Source organism: Furipterus horrens, unplaced genomic scaffold (assembly GCF_987537825.1).
Source record: "Furipterus horrens unplaced genomic scaffold, mFurHor1.1.pri manual_scaffold_2, whole genome shotgun sequence".
Lineage (NCBI taxonomy): Eukaryota > Metazoa > Chordata > Mammalia > Chiroptera > Furipteridae > Furipterus > Furipterus horrens.
The window spans coordinates 193,881,266-193,901,496 of record NW_028327172.1 but is presented as its reverse complement, the minus strand read 5'-3'; the positions used below and the strand labels follow the sequence as shown (position 1 = coordinate 193,901,496).

Genomic DNA, 20,231 nt, shown 5'->3' with positions numbered 1-20,231 from the left:
GCATTTCTCATCTCCACATTCAGCATATTTATTAGCCTACCTGCCTGAGTTCACAGGAATAGGTGGATTGATTTTTTTTTTAATAGCTTATATTATTATAGCAGTACATTTTATGTCAGAGTACTTTGTAGAGAAATTTTTTTAAATAAGACAAAGCCAGGGGAATTGATTTAAATTTGAAATCATATATGAGTTAATTTCTGTTTCTTCTCTAGTTGGAGCATTTCTATGCCCAGTACTGAAAAATTTCTAAACACAGGTATTCATAGTTTAATTTTATGACATATTAAGCAGCTTCAGCCTTTTTTTTCCCCTTAACTTGAAGCTTTGTGTCCAGACTTGTAGTTTTTCCTGCAAATTCACCAAATTTTAGATGAAACCCTTGATGTTCCATAGAACTCTTTTTTCAAGCCAGACCTAGTATAAGAACGGGAAAAGAAATTTTCCTTCCTGTTATGGTTGAGTGTTGTTGGGTTGAATATGGGTCGCCAGCTAAGGCTACAAATAGGCTCCTACCATGACAAATGATAATGATTTATGTACAGACTTGGGGCAAATCTTTAAATCCTATTTTATAGGTTAATGATGCTACATATGAGATTCCAGATTTTTCACCAGCCATTAAAGGTGTTCTTTGGGAAAACTGGCCATTCGATAAAGGTGTATTTATTGCTTATGATGATGATAAGGTATACACTTACGTCTTTCACAAGGACACTATACAAGGTACTTAATCACTTCTTTTGTACATTTGTTGATAAATAAATTTCCATTGCAATGAAATTAAAACATCCCTTTCTGTTGTTTGTGTTGAGGATTACCTTTCAGCATTAAAATACCTTTCTTTGTAATATAGGATCCAAGGTCATTTTCGCTGGTGGCACGAAAGTTCCCTTCTCTCATAAGCCTCTGCTGTTATATAACGGAGAGCTGACCTGCCAGACACAGAGTGGGAAAGTTAACAACATCTACCTTGGCACTCACAGCTTTCTCGACAGTTTGAAAGATGTGGGGCCTAATGAACTGAGGCAAATGCTGACACAGACTTTATTGCTGAAAAGGTAGGGTTTTAAATGCTTCTCATGCAGCTCATTTGCTTCTGTGATTTTAAAGGTCAACCCCTATTAAAATAGATGGAGATAATAGTATTTACCTCATTTACTTCGCAAGATTATTGCGAGGCTGAGATAAGATAATGAATATGAGAACATGCATGAATTCTAAAGAAAGTCATAGTGTAGTATCGGGACTTTAGTCCGAGAAAAACCCTTCAGAACCAAAAGGTTTCTAATCGCCCAGATGGTGCAGTTATTGTGAAATTCTAATAAAAACAGTTATTTCAGCAATATCTTCATTTCATTATAATAAAGTTTGATGTTGCCTTGCTTGAGATGTCTTCTTCCTGCTTTTTTCTCTTACATCTTAGGGCCACTATGAATTTCTTTGTGATTGTCATTCTTCTGACCATCTCTTAAAGGTTGCCATTCCTCAGGGAGGGTCCCATGAGCTTCCTTCTTTTCTCACTTGAATTATTTTTCCTGCATGAATCTCCTCTGCTTGCATGACTTCAATACCATCTGTACAAGGCTGATTCCGAAATGTGCATCTTCAACTTAAACCTGCGTTTACCACTTCATACTAGTCATATGTAGCTCCTCATACTTGCCCTGTTTAAGACAACTGGTTGTCTTCCCCAACCCCCTTTTCTCTACCATTCTAATCATACATGCACATGTCCTAACACACATATCTACACACACACACACACACACACAGATCCTTTTCTCCCTCCATGTTCCCCAGTCTTAACTCAGTCCCTCACTCGGAATAATGTCCTGTGTTATAATGTCACTACTTTCTGACTGCTCTCTCGGCTGATAGCCTCCTTACAGTCTCACCTATTCTTCACACACTTGGAAATGGGAGCCTGACCTTCTCATTTCTGGGCTGAAGATCTTTCAGTGACTTCCCATTGCCTTTAGGAAGAAATCCCTACCCCTTGGGGACCTCGGCATGACATACGAGGCTCTTGATGGTTTAATGCCAGCCTCAGCCTTCCACACTCCTCTTCTTCCTCCCTCTTACACGGGCGCTTGAATCCAGTATTTTTCATTCTTTGCCTTGACACATGCTCTCTCTTCCTGGAATGCTCTTCCCTCTCTATATGTAGTAACTCTTCATTCCTCACTATTCACTGGGACCCTCTCCTACTCCAGGAAGCCTTCCCTGAAGCCCCCCAACCACTGGCAGTCTGATGTGTTGTCTCAGAGCCAGGGTGCAATATACAAGTACATAGTGGTTTAGAGAACTTCATCATTTACCACTGTGTGACTTGGGCTAGTCTTTTAAGGCCTCAGATCCTCACTTTCCTCACCTATAAAGGAGAAATAATAATACTAGTGGGTAGGGTTGTCAGGGTAATCCAGTGAGAGAATTTATACATAGTACTTAGCACAAAGACTCACAAATTGTAAGCACTCAGTTACTTCTATTGTGCTATGTTACAGTCATCTGTTTACTTATCTGTTTCTTCCACCTTCCCCAGTTACAACACCTGAAGGACAGTGTGTTTGATCTTTGTATCTTGGTTCCAAGCACAGTTCCTGGCACATAATAGGTGTTCAATAAATGTGAGTTAGAAGGAAAAATCCAGAGGTGAATAGATGAGTAGGTGTAATATGATGTATTCATTAATGTAAAGGTTCCATAAAAAGTTTAATTGGCATTTATGGTCAGCAAACATTTTCTGTTATGGGCTAAATGGTATGTATTTCATGCTCTAAGGCCGTAGGGTCTCTGTCACAACTACTTAAGTCTACTGTTGTCGCAGGAGAATTGCTGAGACAATCCATAACGGGCGGGCTGATGAGTAGCTGCGTTCCACTCAAACTATTCTCACTCACAGGCAGCTCACTGGACTTGGCCTGTGGGCCATAGTTTGCTGACCCCTGTTTTAAACTCCCAAATTTATAGGACTAGAGTACTAATTTTACTAGACTTATGTGAGAACAAAACTAATTTTCATTTGTGTATGAAATAAACCAAAAATAAACAGAATTAGTTGTTAATGGGGGAAGGTGGTTACTCAGAGTAGATTTAGATTAATAAAAGAAATTCAAGAAAAATCATTGGTACAACAAAAGGAAGAAAAGTTTATGTAATTTTTCATAACTTGGAAATGATTACAGACTATGAAATGTTTTATAAAATTTACCTAGGGCATGACATTTAAATGATGTATAATCTGAAAATTGTCTACTAGGGGGCACACAGAGCTTCCTGATAAAACTTACATACTCCAATTCTAGGTTTTCTGATGCATGGGAGATATGCCGGACCCTGAGCGATCATGCTGCCTGGAATGAGTTGGCCCTGGCCTGTCTCCACCACATGGAAGTGGAGTTTGCGATCCGCGTTTATCGGACAATTGGAAATGCCGGCATGGTGATGTCCTTGGAAGAAATAAAGGTAAACAGCATCTGGTGAGAATAATCAGGTTAGGTTTTAAATGGTATTTATTCATACATTGTAAATTTCTGTAGTTAATCTTCCAGAACTCATAAACAAGTTAATTGCTACAACATTACCACTTCTTACTAAGCAAAATCTTAAAAAAAAAAAAAAAAAAAATTAAACCCTTATATTCTCATTACAACTGCTTTTATTTTTAGGGAATAGAGGACTACAATCTTTTGGCAGGACATCTTGCCATGTTCACTAAGGATTTCAACCTGGCTCAGGACCTGTACCTCGCCTCCAGCTGTCCTGTCGCCGCTCTGGAGGTATGGCAGCCCACGAGGCGGGGAGGAAAGAAAGGAAAGGAGGGTCTCCCCTTTCACATGGTTGAAATTTCTCGCACCAGATACCACATGCCTTGCCCCTCCTAGAATTTAGACTCCAGCTTTAAGAACCCCTGAGTACTCATTAACTTCAATTTTTTTTTTCATTCTGCATTCTGTGGAGCCATAAAAGGCATGGTATTGTAACTACCAAATAACTTAAAGTCTAAATGTGTCCAAAGAGAACAGATTCTATAACTTACCAAGATGCATACAAATAAAAACAGCCGCCATTTATTGAGTGCTCACACATGCCAGGTACTTTTCTAAGCACCTGACATATTATAATTCATTTAGCCCTCACAACAATCTTATGAGGTAGTACTTTTTATTTTCTCTCTTTTCCAAATGGGAAAACTGATACGCATTTATCTTTTACTTGTTGTATGAAATTCTCCTCTGCATTCAAAGGTGGGCTACAGACTAATGCATCATCACTGGTTTCCCAGAGGTGAGCATAGCAGCGGAAGGACTAGAACAGAATGAACAACCTAGTTCAGCACAAGGAAGAAGAGAGAAGTGGCTGTGTGGACTTCAGAGCCAGAAATGTCTGCGTTCAAATCCTGGCTCTGCGTAAACTTAGACAAGTTATTTCATCTTCCCGTGCCCTAGGTCTCATCTCTTTAAAGTAGGGATAACACTCTCTAGCCTGCAGGGTTTTTTCAAAGATTTTATTTATATTTAGGAAGAGCAGAAGGGAGGGAGAGAGAGGAGAGAAACATTGGCCTGAGAGAGAAACATCAGTCAGTTGCCTATCGTAAGCACCTGACCAGGGGCCGAACCTGCAACTCAGGCCTGTGCCCTGACCGGGAATCGAATGGGCAACCTCCAATCAACTGAGCCACAAGTCAGGGCTAGCTCACAGGGTTATTGTAAAGATTTTTAAATGAGATTAGATATTTTGGAACTGTGCCTCATCAGTAGAAAAGACAAAAGTGGTAACTGCTGTCATTAACGTTATTCCACCTCAAACCAGCATTTCCACAGCCACGTAGAGGAGGTAGTTTTGAAGACATATTTGCTACTAACTTCACCTTTTTCAAATTGTTCTACAGCAAATTTTTATTTTTTAATTTTTAAGTGAACCAAATTAATTTTGTCTTAAGAAAAGAATTTAGATAATTTTACAATATTATATTATTTGAGGTAGTTAGAGAGACCCTGAAAAATTTTCAGAGCTTGGATTGGTACGCACTGAAGTAGGAATATGGCTGCAAGGAGTGAGGGCAAAGACATCATCTTAGTTCTTCAGCATTTAGCTATGGACACTTGTCATGTGATACAAGATTTGTAAAGCATTTGGGGTGATGGCTTTACAATGGAGAGAGGGGATTGTACCTTGTCGTTCCTTGAACCTCACTCTGAAAGCAGGCGGGTTAGCCAGGGAAAGAAGTCAGAGGCAAAGCCCTACTGCCCTGCTCTGCCACACACTAACAGTGTGACTTTGTGTATAAAACTAAGCCCCTTTTGCCTCGGTTTCTGGATCTCTAAAATGAGCACAAGAATGGTTCATTGCAAAATGCCTAGTTGTGAAAAGTAAATAAGCTAATGCCCTAGAACATTACCTGGCAGAAAATAGCACTTGAAAAATCTTAGCTATTATTAATTCTTTACAAAATGTGAATAAAACCAAGGAATAAACTCTAAGAAATTCTTGATTAGTTTATATTTGGGATTGCGTACAAGATACAAAGGACCCCAGGAGCCAGGGAGAAAGACACATTCACATGTTATTTATATTTGCTGTTATTCATGTTGTGATATAGCTTCAGATTTTCTCTGAAAACAACTTCAATTCCTGTAGTAAAGTATTTCTCAACTTTTTAAATTATCTCCTCACTAAGGAAGAAAATGAACAATTGGTTGATTGAATTAATTTTAATTAATTTTGTTTCAATTAAATTTTTCCTATTGAGAAAAATTAAATACTAAATAAGACTTAGTTGGGTAGAATTGAGTTTGGGTGGGCCACAAACCGTTGTAATAAGAACTAAGATGTTTTTTTTTCTCCCCCTCAAAATCAATTTCTACCCCCTGGAGGTTCAATCACTGCCCACTATAGTAATGTGTTATCTTTGCAAAGATCAAGTTTCATCTTTTAGACAAAAAGTTTTTGTATTACTTTTATTAAAAACTACCGCTATGTGGTAGACTGCAAAATAATTGGCTGGTTTCTTTCTCTTAATAGATGAGAAAGGATTTGCAGCACTGGGACAGTGCTCTGCAGCTGGCGAAGCGCTTAGCCCCAGACCAGATACCATTTATATCAAAAGAATATGCTGTTCAGCTTGAATTCACGTAAGTCCTCATCTTTATATGTTCCAACTGGTATCTAATTGCTGAATTACTGATTACTGAAATAATTACTGTATATCTTCAGTTCTAAAATTCCATTTGTTATAAGGCCCTCCATTGATTTAATAATTCTTTTCAAGTGGAAAGAGATTAATTATGCAAACAAAAATATTTTTCTAACAAATGATGTCTTATCCATGCATTTATCCACTTTCAATTTTAGCATCAAATTCTAAGTGGAGGTCTAAGCCTTTTCTACATTTATAGTCTAAATGTTGTTTTGAATCACATTTGGCCAACAACAGTTATACGTATTATCAGGGTGACATATTGCTTTTCATAACCTATGCTCATGATCTTGACCTCTTTGAATACTTGGAGTATTTATAGTGTAATTTCAAGACATAGTGAAAAATACAACGATGGTCTACAACTTTATTTGCTTAAATTTGTATTTTTTCTGTTTTAAATTGAATTGCATTTGGATAAAATTGAACAGTTAATGTTAAAAATGAAGCCAGAAGCTTTCCACAGGCTAATGTCACTGCCTGAGTAATAATCATTCATGGTTCATGAATAGACTTCACAAAATTTTTCTTCCTTTGGAAAAGACATAATCTATTCTGAGAGATTTAGAATTTTCCAGTGCACTTAATTGCTAATCAGTCTTAATTATCAATAGTCTTAATTGCCAGTCTATACATTTTTATTTTAATGCTGAATAAATGTGTAATTTTGCAAACACTCAAGACCCACTTTTAATTCACACTGAGCCATAGTTAATATTACTAATGCAAATAACTATAGAGGCAATAAATGAATTATTTATTGGGTTGGCCAAAAAATTTGTTTGTTTGTTTTATAATATAGCTCTAGTATCGCTTAGTTGTCTTTCATTTCATTCGAAAAATTTTGTTAGATTGTATTGTGACAGCTGTCATATCAGCGTGCATTTTTTAAAAAAAACATCAAAATTGATTAATGTTCGTGTAGCCATTTTAATATTGAAGATGGAAGAAAATGCTCAACAGTTTCAGCAATTATGCTTTGTTCAAGAAAGGTCAAAATGCAACTGAAATGCAAAAAACGATTTGTGCAGTGTATGGAGAAGGTGCTGTTACTGATCGAACATGTGAGAAGTGGTTTGTGAAGTTTCGTGCTGGAGCTTTCTCATTGGTCGCTGCTCCACAGTCAAGTAGACCAGTTGAAGTTGCTAGCAATCAAATTGAGACATTGAGAACAATCAACACATACCATGAAGGAGATAGCCGACATACTCAAAATATCCCAGTCACTGAAGTTATTGGTGAAAATGAAAAAGGGGTCTTTTATTTTACATAAAAACTAAATGGACTTTTTGGCCAACCCAATATTTGCAAATATATGTTCTCACACCTACGTGAGATAACTACATCACAACTAGACAATTTCTTTTGACATTTATTATAAGATACATTTTAATTTCAAAAATTCTAAATCTGGGAAAATATTATTTTATGAACAAAGAAAACATTGTTCTAATATTTGATTTAAAAAAACTTTTATATAATTCCATTTTATTTTCATATAGACTTTGAGTGCATTGACGCACAGATTATAATCATAGAATGACAAAGATTATCTTATAAATCTCATTTATGTAAATAACATACTTGAATATGTATTAAAACTCTGATTTTTCTTTCAGGGGTGATTATGTAAATGCTTTGGCTCATTATGAGAAAGGAATAACAGGTGATAATAAGGTAACCTTGAAGAATGATAAGATATGCATTATTATCTTTGGACTTGTTATTAATTTCATTTAAAACATGATCTTATTTGAATTATACTTAATATTTAGCAGGTAAGCCTTTTTTCAGTTTATTAACAGTTTTGCAAGGAAACAGTTAAATCATTTTAAATTCTTAAAAACTGAAGATGACTAAATTTTATGAGTTTGAAAAAGATGTTTTCCATTGCATCCTAAACATGAGCTTCTTATTTAGGTTGGAAGTAAGATTTGTATCTCTTTCCACTTACAGGCTATGTTTTCATAAGGTTTTTCCTTTTAGTCTTAAAAAACTTCAGTAAGCGCTTTGAAAGTGAATTCTCAGGCCATAAAAGTTCTGCCATTCCATCTCTCATGCTGTCTCTTTTAAGATGAACCTGGTAAGCATGAACTTTACCCACTGCTCCAACTCATTTTCCCATCCCAGAATTTTAGCTCAAGAAGCTGGATCTTGCAATAAAAATTGATGTTTTTATTTTAGGTGATGTAAAGATTGAAATTGTTTTTTCCTGTTTTATATCTAGCTTCTTTTTTTTTTTAAGATTGTATTTATTTCTTTTTAGAGAGGGGAAAGGAGGAAGAAAGAGAGAGAGAAACATCAGTATGTGGTTCCCTCTCACACACCCCCAACTAGGGACCTGGCCCATAACCCAGGCATATGCCCTGACTGAGAATTGAACCGGCAACACTTTGGTTTGCAGGCCAGTGCTCAATCCACTGAGCCACACCAGCCAGGGCTATATCTAGCATTTCAGCACAAAAGTAATACAATTTTTTTAATAGTCAATTTAAAAAATCACCTAAGTATGTTACCATGAAAAGTGAGGGTACTTCTGATCAAGGTGGCAGTGTAGGTAAACACAGCTCACTTCCTCACACAACCACATCAAAATTAAAACTAAACTATAGAACAACCATCATTCAGAACTGTCAGAAAAGCAGCTGAATAGAAATGCTACCACTGCAGAATTAAAGAAAAAACCAAATCAAGACTATTAGGAAGGGCGGAGACATTGAAGGGACTGGTCCCACACCCAGGGATCTCAGGAGCAAGGGGTCCAAGCCCCACACAAGAGCTCCCAGCCCAGGATTCCAGTGCCAGGAAGATAAGTGTCCATAACATCTAGCTGTAAAAACCAGCAGGATTGAGACTGTGAAAACAAGAAACTTCTGGAATCCCAGGCAATTCCTCTTAAAGGGCCCAGACACAGACTTACTGGGACTAACTCCCTCTGTGCTCCAGTGCCAGGGCAGCAGATTGAAAGGCACCATGACATACAGGGAGGAACTGAATTGTCTAGCATCAGGGTGAGATCTGGGGCAGGGAGCAGCTTTCTCCCAGACAGAAGTGCTGGCAAATGCCATTGTTGCTTTTCTGAACCCTGGTGGTCGCTGATGCCCTGCCCCAACCAGCTTTCAGGCCCATCCAAGCGGTTTCCAGTGACTTTTCTATATGAATGGCTTGTCTTGGCCCATGCTTTGGATTTTCCTAAATTCTCTCAAACAGGCTGCATCTGGGTTCAGCAAGCCCATTAACTCTCTCTAAGTTGCCCTGTCCTGGCACTAGCAGTAGCCAGCCTTGGTTCAGAGGTTACAACTCCAAGCCCAGCACAAATAGCAGCTATTTGCAGATCTCTTTATAGATAATGCTGTGTGAACCCAGACAGAACACAGGCGGGGGCTGACCTTGGACATGCCATCAGCAATCAAGGCTCAGTACAAGAGGAGGGTGTACACCGCCCACACAGTGGGCACACCTGGAGTATCCAGCATGGGTAGTAGGGAAGGCTGTACCACTGGACCCTACAGAACACCTACTACATTAATCCACTCAAGCCTGGGAGACATAGTAGCTCTACCTAAGACATAAAAACAAACAGGGAAGGTGCCATAATGAGGAGACAAACATGGGCCAAATGAAAGAACAGAAAAAAACTCAAGAAAAAGAACTAAACAAAATGGAGAAAAGCAATCTTAACAGATGCAGAGTTCAAAACACTGGTTATAAGGATGCTCAAGGAACTTAGTGAGAATGTCAATAGCATAAAAAAGATCCAGTCAGAAATAAAGGCTACACTAACTGAAATAAAGAAGAATTTACAGGGAATCAAGAGTAGAGTGGTGAAGCTGAGAATCAAATCAGCGATTTGGAGCATAAGGAAGCAATAAACAACCCATCAGAATGGCAAGAAGAAAAAGGAAGCTTAAAAAATGAAGATAGTATAATATAAGCAGCCTCTGGAACAACTTCAAGTGTACCAACATTCACATCAAAGGGATGCCAGAAGGAGAAGAGAAACAGCAAGAAATTAGAAACCTATTTGAAAAAATAATGAAAGAAAACTTCCCTAACTTGGTGAAGGAAATAGACACAAGTCCAGGAAGCACAGAGAGTCCCAAACAAGTTGGACGCAAATAGGCCCACTCCAAGACACATCATAATTAAAATGCCAAAGGTTAAAGATAAAGACATAATCTTAAAGCAGCAAGAGAAGTTAGTTACCTACAAGGGAGCTTAGGTAAGACTGTCAGCTGATTTCTCAAAAGAAACTTTGAAGGCTAGAAGGGATTTGGCAAGAAATATTCAAAGTGATGAAAAGCAAGGACCTACAACCAGGATTACTCTACCCAGCAAATTTATCATTTAGAATCAAAGGACAGCTAAAGACCTTCCCAGACAAGAGAAAGTCAAAAGAGTTCATCACCACCAAACCTGTATTATATGAAATGTTTAAGGGTCTTGTTTAATAAGAAGATAAAAAATATGAATGGTAAAATGTCAGTAAATACATATCTATCAACAATTGAATCTAAAAAACAAAATAAGCAGAACAGAAACAGAATCATAGGTACAGAGAACGTTTTGATGATTGCCAGAGGGGAGGAGGTCAGAGGGAAGGGTAAAAAAGGTGAAGGGATTAAGCAGTACAAATTGGTAGTTACAGAAGAGCTATGGGGATGCAAAGTCACGCATAGGGAATAGTGTAGCCAAAGCACATGTATGCATGACCCATGGACATGGACAACGGGTGGGGACTGCCTGAGGGAGTGAAGGGTGCTGGGTGGAGGAGGATAAAGGGGGAAATTTGGGCAACTGTAATAGCATCAACAATAAAATATAATTGTTTTTTAAAGAGTGAGAGTACAACATTCTTTCTTCTATTCACACCCCTTAATGGTAGCCACTGTGAACAGTTTCATATGTTTCCAACCGGACTCTCTCCATATGTATATAACATGGATTTTTACTAAAAATGAAATCATTTCCATTTATTAAGCAAAGATCAGCTGTGACTTTATCCTGTGAAAAGCAGCCTTTTGCTTTCTTCATGGTCTTTCCAAGTCAATACATATGATTTTTTTTTTTTTATAAAATTGACCTTTTTTTAAAAAAAGATTTTATTTATTTATTTTTAGAGAGAGATGGAGAGAAACATCACCGTGTGGTTGACTCTCACGTGCCCCCAACTGGGGACCTGGCCCGCAACCCAGGCATGTGCCCTGACTGGGAATCAAACCAGCGACCCTTTGGTTCGCAGGCCAGTGCTTAATCCACTGAGCCACGCCAGCCAGGGCTGTTTTTGTTTTAATATTAGAGCAGTAATTCTATTGTTGGGGGTACAGTAGTCCCCTCATATCTGTGGAGGGTAGCTTCCGAGACCCACAGTGGAAGCCTGAAACCACAGATAGTACCAAACCCTGTATATACTGTTTCTTCCTATACGTATATACCTGTGATAAAGTTTAATTTATAAACTAGGCATAGTAAGAGATTAACAATAATAACCATAATAAAATAGAACAATTATAACAGTCTACTGTAATAAAAGTTGTATAAATGTGGTCTCTTGCTTTCTCAACATATCTTATTTTACTGTACTCACCTTTTCACTTAAAGGAAGTACCTACAGCTTCTCTTCGGCATGTCCAAACATCAGCAACACTACTCTTGTACTTTGGGGCCATTTTAAGTAAAATAAGGGTCCCTTGAACACAAACATTTCGATACCGTGACAGTGATCTAACAACCAAGGCGGCTACTGCGTGACTCACGGGCTGGGGACATACATAAGTAGATACGCTGGATGATCATGTCCTGGGTGGATGGCATGAGATTTCATCCTGCTACTCAGAGTGGCCCACTTTAAAACTGATGTTCGTTTCTGGAATTTTCTATTTCATACTTTCAGACCACAGTTGGCAACAGAAAGTAAAACCATGGGTAAGAGGGGACTACTGTACCATAGTTTTTTCATCTGTGCTCTTATTGAATTATAGTTGTTTCTGTTTCTATATAAAACACTACAATGAATATTCTTCCTAGTACATGTACCTTTGGTTACCTAAGATAGTATTTCTGAAGGATATATTCTTAAAGGTAAGATTTCTAGGTCATATAATGTGTGTTTTTTATGTTTATACTGCTAAATTGATCTCCAAAAGAAACAGTAATAATTCATACAGCTGCCAGTCATATAGAAACATGTCCATTTCCCCACATTCTCAACAGCACTGAATGTACTCAGTTGTTTTATCTCTACCAATTAGATCAGCAAAATAATGGTGTTTCATTTTATTTTATGTGTGTTTGATTATTAGTGAAGTTGAGCATGTTTTATTTATTGGCCAGTTGTAATTTTTTTATGAATTGTCTGATCATATCCTTTGCTCCTTTATCTCTTGGCTTTTTGACATTTTCTTTGTTTGGCTATATCTGATTTAGTTCGTTCTTTATTTGTGTTACTAAATACAGCCACCACTACCACCTGTGGCTGTTTGTTATTTTTAATTAAATAAAGTTTACAATTCTGTTTCTTTGTCACACTCACCATATTTTAAATGCTTAGTAGCTGCCTGTGCCTGTTAACAGGGCAGATATAGAACATTTCGATCATCACAGAACATTCTAAACCAGACACAGTGCTTTACATAAATGGAATCTGACATGGTATTTTACTAGTGTAGATTAGTTATCTGAAAAGTCCTTTAGTTATACTTAATGAATTAAACAATTTAAAATAAAGTTTTGATGTTTAGTCATTCCTAGTAGAGAAATCTTAAGTTGATAAATGGTGTTTCTTTTACTTTTATTCATAGCATTTATGCTACATATCCAGTATATTTCTTCTTACATAAAATTTTATAGCAAGAAGACATACAAAGATATGCAAGGCTATTAAGACAAAGGGTATTAAAAATTTGATCTTAAGTACAAACGACCTAGACTTCTCAAGAAAGACATTGTGCTGTGGCTCAGTGGCTTGAGCGTCGGCCTCCGAGCCAAATGTCGATGGTTCGATTCACAGTCAGGGCACATGACTAGGTTGCACGTCAGGTCCCCAGTTGGGGGCGTAAGTGAGAGGCAACCACACAGTGATGTTTCTCTCCCTCTCTCCTTTCCCCTCTCTCTAATAAAATAAAATAAAATGAGCAAATTAATTAAATTAAAAAAAAAAAGAAAAACATCATTACTACAACAGGTGGTTTGTTTGTTTTTTAAAGACTCAATGTTTTTTTCAAATTCTTGACCTTTGCCTGAAAAGATTAATGAAAGTTAACCCTAACTTTTGGGCTCATTTTAGATTTAAATCATTGTTTGACTAAAATACAGCACTTTTAAGTTAGGGTCTGATTTGCTGGTTCTTCGCCTTGTAATGACAGGAACAGGATGAGGTGTGTCTGGCTGGAGTGGCCCAGAGTCCATAAGAATGGGTGACATACGCCAGGGGGTTAACCAGGCCCTCAAGCATCCCAGCAGGGTCCTTAAAAGAGACTGTGGTGCCATATTGGAGAATATGAAGGTATGCTTGTCGGTGTTTAAATATTCATGTGGTCTTATGCATAATAAATTTAGTATTTTAATAATCTCATATCTTTTTAGCAATTTTCAGAAGCAGCCCAACTCTATGAAAAAGGTCTCTACTATGACAAAGCAGCATCTGTTTACATACGCTGTAAGAATTGGTGAGACATTTGCTGAAATTTGTTCTGAGCAGATATAGAAATGTGTCCTGGTGGTCTCCCCACCTGTTTCCTTGTTGCCCCTCCTACCTGTACATCCTGTTCCCCCTTTCTGGGCCTTCCCTGTCTCCTTTTCTTTTTATATGAGTTCATCTTAATAATTCTGTTCTCAAAAAACAGCACATTCTATTGATTTAATACAGAGAAATTCCTGATCAGATAAGTTACTAGAAAAAAGAAAAGCCCTATTGCCCCAAAGAGATAATGAACTAACCTTCATTTTCCAGCTGAGGGTGGTCTTGTGGAAGAAGGGCGTGGTCAAGAGAAAAAGCAATTAAATCTTTTACCTATAAGAGCCAAGATTTTTTAAAGATCACGATCACTGTTTGTTTGTTTGTTTTTGAGTCCTGAAAACTAACAATTGATTGTAGGAAGCTACTTTTAGAATGAATATAGTGGTGATACTTTTCTCCTAAACCTACCTTTCTAGGGCAAAAGTTGGTGAGCTTCTGCCTCATGTGTCTTCCCCAAAGATTCATTTGCAGTATGCCAAAGCTAAAGAAGCAGATGGAAGGTTTGTACAATTTCTCAGATTTTCACAGATTTGAAGTCATGTTCTATAAATTAACCGCTGATGTTTGCAGCCCTCTAGGAAGGTCAAAACAAAGGAATAGAAAACATCTTTGCATTTCCCCTGGCCTGAAGCGCCAGACTGTTAAATTTTTCTCATACTTTATACGCCTCAGTTGATTTTTCATGTATTCAAACATAGAGTATCGTCCCTTTATACTTGAGGTTTAAATACTGGGAGTTGAAATTTTAATATAATACAGCATAAACATGAAGTTAAGTAAGTCATTTTTCTTAAGGAGGATAACTTACTGATGCAGAGGGGAAAAAAGTGAAGAAATGTGAATTCTACACTTGTGGTTGCACTTTTTAAGCTTCGAAACAATATTAAATATAGCAGTTGATAGTTAATATTCTAAATACACAAAGATCTGCAACTTAATACAAGAAAGTCAAAGATGCTGGGAGGAAAAAAACAAGGAGACCCAGAGGAGAAAATACAATTATGAAATAGTATTTCATGCAAATGTGAAAAAGCTCTACCTTACTAATAGTAATTAAATTGAAGCAACAGTGTGTCATTTTAACCTATCACATTAGGAAAGATTATATTAAATTAATAACCATACTGTCCAAATGCACTTTTTTCACCTGAGAGATAGAGTGTGATTTCTAATGCCTTTAGACAGTTATTTGGCAATATGTATTAAGATATTTTAATACGTATTAAGATAGAAGGTTACTTTTAAAAGTAACCTTAGGAAATATAGGGTAGACTCTAAATGTCTTGTTAAAAGTGTAATAGAAAGCACTGGAGCGCTAGAGGACTGAAGAGAAGTTGAGCGCCATCTAGAGATCAGTGCAAAGATTTTATGTATCACTGTTAAGCTCCACCAGTAAGTGTGAAAAATTGTTTTCCAAATAAGCCTCATTAATATTATATTTGAACTTTAAAAAAAACAACAAAGTATAAAAAATTGTAGAGATATGGTTCACATGAGAGAATTCACTATTGGTATTTTACTGTTAGTTTATCAAACCACTAAAAAGAACATATTTTAATGAGATGGCTCCTGGTATTCTTTCTGATGAAAGAAAAAGAAGTTTAAGAAAAATAAGCAATTACCACCAATAAAAAAGGGTCCCAAACTCTTATTGACATTTTTGCCCCCAAAGTCTGTCTGAACTTAAGTGTGTCTTACAGGTACAAAGAAGCTGTGGTGGCGTATGAGAACGCGCAGCAGTGGACCAGCGTCATCCACATCTGCCTGGATCACCTCAACAACCCCGAGAAGGCCGTCAGGGTCGTCAGAGAGACCCAGTCTCTGGATGGAGCCAAAATGGTAGCCAGGTAATGTAAGGCATAAAGGTTTTTGGACTTCCGAAAACTAGCCTTAAAAGAAAGCCCTTGCTTCCCTTTATCAAATAAATTTAAATGGAATATTTATTCTTTTGTATCTTTTTTTTTTTTTTTTAGGTCTAAGTGTGTAAATTCAAAGGCTGTGTGTGTGGTCAGTGTATGAGAGCATGTTTTTCAAATATAAACAGATAGTATAGAACTGCAGTTCACCTAGTGCATTTTAATTGTTAAGTGCTTTCTCATGGTTGAAAAATATTTCCTTTTGTAAATGACAAACTTATCTGAAATGAGTCAAGCTAATATAATGAGACTTTGTTTTAGGTTTTTTCTCCAGTTAGGAGACTACGGATCTGCCATCCAGTTTCTTGTTATGTCCAAATGCAATAACGAGGCTTTCACGCTGGCTCAGCAGCACAACAAAATGGAAATCTATGCAGACATCCTTGGTAAATATCATCGTTTTCCCTCATTTCTGTTAAAGATTTTAATCACAGAAACACCTTGACTCTTATAATCTAGTGCTCAGACTGATACCCACAAGCACAGGTGCACCCATCATTTTTACATGGATACACACATATCTGCTATATGTCACTTATTAGATTTCAAGATTCCTACTCTCACAATATGATATAGAAATATAAGACAGTTCGCAAAACTTAAGGATTTTTGAGCAACTTCCAGGAGGAGAGAGGCCAGATTTCCCAAATCCTGCTATTGATCCACTGGTGGTAAAGTAAGACTCCAAAATGAAGGTGATTATAACTACAGAATGAGTTTTGAAAAAGTAAATGTTTTTATAAATTTTAAAAATTGAGTTACAAATTAAGAATATATGATTAATTTGACGAAGAGTAATACACAAAAGATATGGTTTTTGAAGATTTTGAAAGTCCGAACGAGAATTTCACATTCTGAGAACATTTGCTTATATGTTTTTCTTCCCATGTTTGCAATTATTCTTAGAAACTACTGAAAGAATTTTCAGATTTTCATTTTATGGACCCTACATGACATTATGTTGTGTTGTTTTGCTTTAGCTTTCTTTGTGTGTGGTAAAACATACATAACATTTACCATTTTAACCATTTTTCAGTATGGCATTAAGTACTGGGTTGGCCAAAAAGTTCATTTGTTTTTTATTCTGTGAAATGGTTCTAGTAGCACTTAGTTGTCTTTAACTTCATTTGGAACAATTCTGTTAGATTGTATTGTGACAGCTGTCATATCAGCGTGCATTTTTAAAAAATTATCAAAATTGGTGAATTTTTGTACAGCCATTTTAATACTAAAGATGGAAGAAAATATGCAACATTGTTGGATTATGCTTTAATATTTCAAGAAAGGTAAAGATGCAACTGAAATGCAAAAAAAGATTTGTGCAGTATATGGAGAAGGCGCTGTGGCTGATAGAACATGTCAAAAGTAGTTTGCGAAGTTTCTTGGTACTATTGACATTTTGGCCAAATAATTCTTAGCTGTGGGGCTGTCTTATGCATTGGGAGATGTTTAGCAGCACCCCTGGCCTCTACCCACTAGAAGCCAATAGCAGGAGGTAGATGACGTACTCAAAATATCCAAATCAATAGTTATTGGTGAAAATGAAAAATGTGTCTTTTATTTTATGGAAAACAACTAAGTGGACTTTTTGGCCAACCCAGTACATTCACATTGTTGTGCACCCTCCACCACTTCCCTCTCCAGAACTTCATCGTCCTGAACTGAAACTCTGTGTCCATTAAACAAGTACTCCCATTGCCCTCTCCCCTGGCCCCTAGTAACCAGAGTTCTGCTTTCTATCTCTATAAATTTGACTATTTATGGAACCTCATGTAAGTGGAATCATAAAATATTTGTATTTTTGTGTTTTGTTTTGTTTTGTTTTAATTTACTGACCATAAGAATTGATGATAGGCTTCATGAGAAAATTTTTGTTTCGGTCTTCAAGGGAAGAAATAGGTAAAAGCATCTTCTGATATCATAGTCATTCATGGAGAAAATAAAGAAAAACGGTAATTTTCTTTAAATAGTGCCTACTGGCCACTTGAATATCATCTTTTTTACTTATACAATGAATGCATGCAGACTTGTTTAAACTAGGCATTGCTGAGAAAGGGGGCGGATTACATGAGTATTATGGATAACTTTGCTTCTGGTTGTTCTGAAACTAGGCAAATCATAGCTGAGATTATAGTCATAGTTGTTTCTGTTTTAGGAAATTATATTGAGACTCTTAAAGAATGATAAAATTGCTAGGAGTAATGTTAAACCATAACCTAGATTCTCACAGAGCCTTGTAATTTTGTCTCTTAATTCCTGTTTAGAGTGAAAAGTTGAACAAAGTTGATAAGTGGAATAATTACGATGAAGTGTTTTTTGATGAAAACAGACACTGATAATAACATTATTTGCTGTTAAAATTTTTAATCATCTGTTTTTAGATCTTATTTTTAGGTTAACAGTAAAAAGTAAACAACTTCTGCCCAGATATTTTACTCAATGAACTTCTGTTGTAGGTTCTGAAAACACCACTAATGAAGACTATCAAAGCATTGCCTTATATTTTGAAGGCGAAAAAAGGCACTTTCAGGCTGGAAAATTCTTCTTGCTGTGTGGTCAATATTCACGAGTTAGTATCTGCCAAGAAAACATACATTGGACTCCACAGGGATGACTACAAGAAATAATGAAAAATATATTATGATCCCAGACACCCAGATCTGAAATCTCAAATTCAACTTGAAAATCTCTCCCACAGCTAATCCCATTCTTCCTCCATAATCTTTCTCACATCTACCTCTCTTCATTCTAACTACCATCAACTTAATCCAAACCCAGGTCACCTCGCTTTAAATTATTGCAGTGGTTTCCTATTTTCCCTGTTTTTAGTTTCTCTCCATAACGCTTATCCTTCACTTTGTTTCCAAAATGGTACTTCCAGTGCTTAAGCGCCCCTAAAGCAGAGGTATGTGTTCCTGCGAGGACGCAAACAAGCAAAGCTGCAGGGGAGGCTGTGGGTCCATGTGTGACAGACAGGAGTTACTGGGAGGCCCCTGCTTTGTCTGAAGAGAATGGCTGCTGCTCAGCCCCCACAAGATTGTTGCCATTCAGGAGTTCGGCCCCCGTCGTGCCACATCATTTGGTCTTTAACAAGAAACAGAAGTCTTGAGTCTCCCGTTTTAAAATATGGCACAGATATTTTCAAAGAAACATTTGTGTGTGTGAATTTGCCTTCAGGCCATCAATGTACTGTTTCTGTCTCTTAGATACTAAGTCCAAACTCCTTCCACAGTTTGACCAACCAGCCTGAGCTTCCCAGTCTGCCATCCAGCTATTAGTGTTGAAGAACCCTACACTCCCGCTTGCCTTTTCCCATCCTTGTCTTCCAGCTAGATTCCTCTCTGCCCTCTTCCCCACTTCCCACAGTCTTTTAAGCTGTTCTAACCTTACATTCCTTCATAAGTGGGGTGGTATGATGTTCAGGAGTTAGACAATTATGACTTAAAATAAATGGTTCCTTATAGTACCATCACATCAGACAGATCACCCCAGTTAGATTGTACGTAGTACAAAAAGATACCACATCATATCCTTCCTGGTCTTCCCCTAGCATCTAGCAGAGTCTCATATATACAGTAGCAGGTTGTCTGTAAATATTTGTTGAATGAGTAAATTAAATCAAATCTTCCTACTGAAGGAGGGCACATTTTTTATTTTTCATTTCATCAGGAATCAGAACTAGATTCTTCATAGGGTTAACTGGATCCTTCTGTTTTAAGCTATATTCAGCCCTTTTAAGTACGTAAGATCCAGCACTGTGCAAGCCCCTAATTGAGATGAAGACCCTTTCACAAACTATTATTACTTTGTGCGTGTGCAGGCTTTGTTCTCCTCAATGGGAAAGCAGTCCAAAGATTTCTGATTGCTATTCAATTCTCATTTCAGGCACTTAAACACTTCCTAAAATGCCCAAGCTCAGAAGATAATGCAGCAATAGAAATGGCAATTGAAACTGTAAGTAAACTCTGTAATGAAACTTGCAAGAAAGCCAGTATTCTTTAAAACTTTTTGAAGAGATGTTCAAACATATACAAAAGTAGACCAAACAGTGTAATAGACTCTCATATATCCATTAGCTAACTTCAACAGCTGTCAACACATGGCCCGTCTTTTTCTTTTCATACCCGCCCCCCTCTTCCCTATGTTATTTTAATCCTCACCTGAAGATATGTTTTTATTGATTTTGGAGAGAGAAGGAAGAGAATGAGAGAGAGAGAGAGAAACATTGATCAGTTGCTTCCCATATGTGCCCTGCTTGGGGATCAGACACACAGCCTAGGAAGGTGCCCCGACCAGGGATCAAACCTGCAACTTCTGGTGCATGGGACAACACTCCAACCAGCTGAGCCACCCAGCCAGGGCTCCCTGTATTATT

At 37.2% G+C, this 20,231-nt stretch overlaps 1 pseudogene; it reads left to right on the top strand.

Annotated features, from left to right (window-relative positions):
* Positions 1 to 20,231, top strand: part of LOC150020225 (WD repeat-containing protein 19-like) — a 63,078-nt pseudogene that overhangs the window by 34,961 nt on the left and 7,886 nt on the right.